Raw genomic sequence first — 3,326 nt, forward strand, 5'->3', positions numbered from 1 at the left:
CCTTTCCCCCCCCCCACCCCCCCCCCCCTGAAAGGGAAAAAATTTCTTACCGGGGGGGGGGGATACAGATTGTCCGTATGGTCACCGGGGACAAAAATGACTTGTTTATTTTGAAAATGGGTATGACCCTGATGCTGGGAAAGATGGAAGGTCAAAGAAGACGGGGGCGGCAAAGGATGAGATGGTTAGACAGTGTCATGGATGCAAACTTCAGAGGACGGTGGAAGACCGGAAGGCCTGGCGTGATCTGGTCCATGGGGTCGCGAAGAGTCGGACTCGACTGTGCGACTGAACAACAACAACATACGTGCTTAGGACTGCAATGTTAGGCATGAAGGGGAAAATGTTATTGGTGGTAGTATCAATTAAAGAAAACTCTGTGGTAACTTTTGGGGTTCTTTTGTGTTTGTAGGCCCAGCTATGCCAAGAACAGGGGTAAAACAGGTGTACGGTACCTGCTGGAGAAGACTCTTCTCTGCAAGAAGATCAGATCAGTCAATCCTAAAAGAAATCAACCCTGACTGTTCCCTGGAAGGCCAGATAATGAAACTGAAGCTCAAATACTTTGGCCACCCAATGAGAAGGGAGCACTCCCTGGAGAAGACCCTGATGCTGGGAAAGATTGAAGGTCAAAGAAGACGGGGACAGCAAAGGATGAGATGGTTGGACAGTGTCATCGATGCAACGAACATGAAGTTGAGCAAACTTCAGAGGACGGCGGAAGACCGGAGGGCCTGGCGTGATCTTGTCCATGGGGTCGCGAAGAGTCGGACTCAACTGTGCGACTGAACAACAACATGAGGACTGAGGTTCACATCTGCCCCACATCTACCCCAATAGCCTACCCCAGAGGAAGGTTTACCGTTCCAGCTTCTGAATGGATGTCTTTTAAACTGTGTGCAAGTTATCGTATAGAACAAGGAGAGAGCGTCCCATTGGGTGCGTGTTTCTGGCGTCTCAAGGAGAACAGCCCAGAGATGTTTGCCTCCTTAGCTCAACCCCTCCAGCTCTGCAAATCGTGGTGGATCCCGACCCCCTTATCCGTTCCACTGAGCAAAGTTAATCATAGAATCACAGTTGGAAGGGAATTCCAGGGTCATCTAGCCCTATGAGGAAAGGTTCAGGCGCTTGGGGCTCTTTAGTTTGGAGAAACGACGACTGAGGGGGTGACATGATTGAGGTTTATGAGATTATGCATGGGAAAGAGCAGGTAGAGAAAGAGGTACTTTTCTCCCTTTCTCACAATACAAGAACTCGTGGGCACTCCATGAAACTGCAGAGCGGTCGGGTTAGAACGGATAAAAGGAAGTCCTTCTTCACCCAAAGAGTGATTCACACATGGAATTCACTGTCACAGGAAGTGGTGGCGGCTACAAGCATGGACGGCTTCAAAAGGGAATTAGATAAGCATATGGAGCAGAGGTCCATCAGTGGCTATTAGCCACAAGGTATAGATGGGGACTCTGGGGCAAGTGATGCTCTGTCATCTTGGTGCTTGGGGGGTGCTTGGGTGGGAGGGCTTCTAGTGTCCTGGCCCCACTGCAAATACCTCCCCCTCCACACCCTCAGTGACTGCTGTTTTGTGCAAGGAAGATGACAAAAAACTTCCACGATCCCTGCCCATTGGCCTGGAGAAAAATTGCTTCCTGACCCCAAAGTGGCAATCAGCATTTCTCTGGGCGTGCAAGAAAGGGCCACAAGAACTAAGCACTGAGGCAACCCTTCCTGCCCACCGTCTCATGATCTGCCTAAATTCACAGAATCAGCATTGCTGTCAGATGGCCATCTAGTCTCTGTTTGAAACCTCCAAAAAAGGAGAGCCCACCACCTCCTGAGGAAGTCTGTTCCACTGAGGAAATGCTCTAACTGTCAGGACGTTCTTCCTAATGTTTAGCTGAACACTCTTCCCACTGGTTCTGGTCCAACCTCCTGGGGCAACAGAAAACAACTCCTCACCCTCCTCTCTATGACAGCCCTTCAAGTACTTGAAGATGGTGATCATAGCACCTTTCAGTCATCTCCTCTCCAGGCTAAACAGACCCATCTCTTTATAACATTTATACTCAGGGGTCAATTCCTTCAGGAGTGCACAGGAGCGGAGCTCCGGCAGTAAAGAACCCAGGGGGCGGGCACATGCAACAAGCCCCACCCCCTGCTCCCAGCAGCCATCAGTCAGAGCAAGAAGCAGCCAGGTAAGTTGCAGAGGCCCCCCCGGTCCAAAACAGTCCAGTGGCACATTTAAGACCAAGTCTTATTCAGGTACAAGCTCTCCCTCCTCTGTGAGGACAGATCTGCACGTCCCCCCCCCAATAGCTAGCAATCCAAAACAGTCCAGTGGCGCCTAAGCGGTGGGTGTTGCCTTCTGACACACTTCCGGTGATGTCAGGGGGTGTGGCACATGCTAATGAGTTATGCTAATGAGTTATGCTAATGCGCTCCTGCACCTCTTTTTCTATGAAATGACCCATGTTTACACTCCTCCTTTCCAGTGGCTCAAGTCTGACATCTTCCACCTAGCGAAGGAGACCTCCTCCAATGTAAGTGGCTCTTCCATTGGAGGAAAGGCCACTTAAATCATTGGGAGGTTTCTTAGGCTGGAGGAACCTCCTGGGAAGATGGTTGGATCCACACCACCGTTTGCTTTCCTTCCTGGCCCCTCCCGCTTTCAAAAAAAACTTGGTGGGTACCAGGCAAGGTATTGGGAGGTGTACCCCTGTTGGAAACCATTCTATTAAGGACTGACCCTCTCCAGTTTGGTGTGGAGCACGGACTCTGATCTGGGCAACCAGGTTTGATTCCCCACTCCTCCACATGAAGCTAGCTGGGGGACCTTGGGCAAGTCATAGTTCTGATAAGAGCTGTCCTTGAAAAAGAGCCGTTTCTGTCAAGAGCTCTCTCAGCCCCACCTACCTCACGGGGGTGTCTGTTGTGGGGAGGGGAAGGGAAAGGAGATTGTAAACTGCTCTGAGACTATGAGTGAATGGCAGGGTATAAATCCAATCTCCTCCTCCTCCTCCTCCTCCTCCTCCTCTTCTTCTTCCTTTTGCCCAGCAAGGCTTCCGATTGGCTATTGGAGACTTGATTGGCTGTGTAGATCTTTTTTTTATGTTGCTTTGGAAGCAGCTGCCACCACAGCACAAGAGTCCTGAAGTAAAGCCGTGGCAATCATTTTGTGGCTGGCTCTACCATCCGGCAGGGGCTGTTTTCTGGCAGCCGTTTTGTGACTCTGCCCACCATGCCCTGTCCGAATCCCAAAGGTGCCCACAGGGTAAAATTTTTTGGCGGCCCCAGGTTTACAGTCTCATACAATCTGCATTCCAGCAGAG

Source organism: Gekko japonicus, unplaced genomic scaffold (assembly GCF_001447785.1).
Source record: "Gekko japonicus isolate JY-2015 unplaced genomic scaffold, Gekko_japonicus_V1.1 scaffold4737, whole genome shotgun sequence".
NCBI classification, from domain to species: Eukaryota; Metazoa; Chordata; class Lepidosauria; order Squamata; family Gekkonidae; genus Gekko; species Gekko japonicus.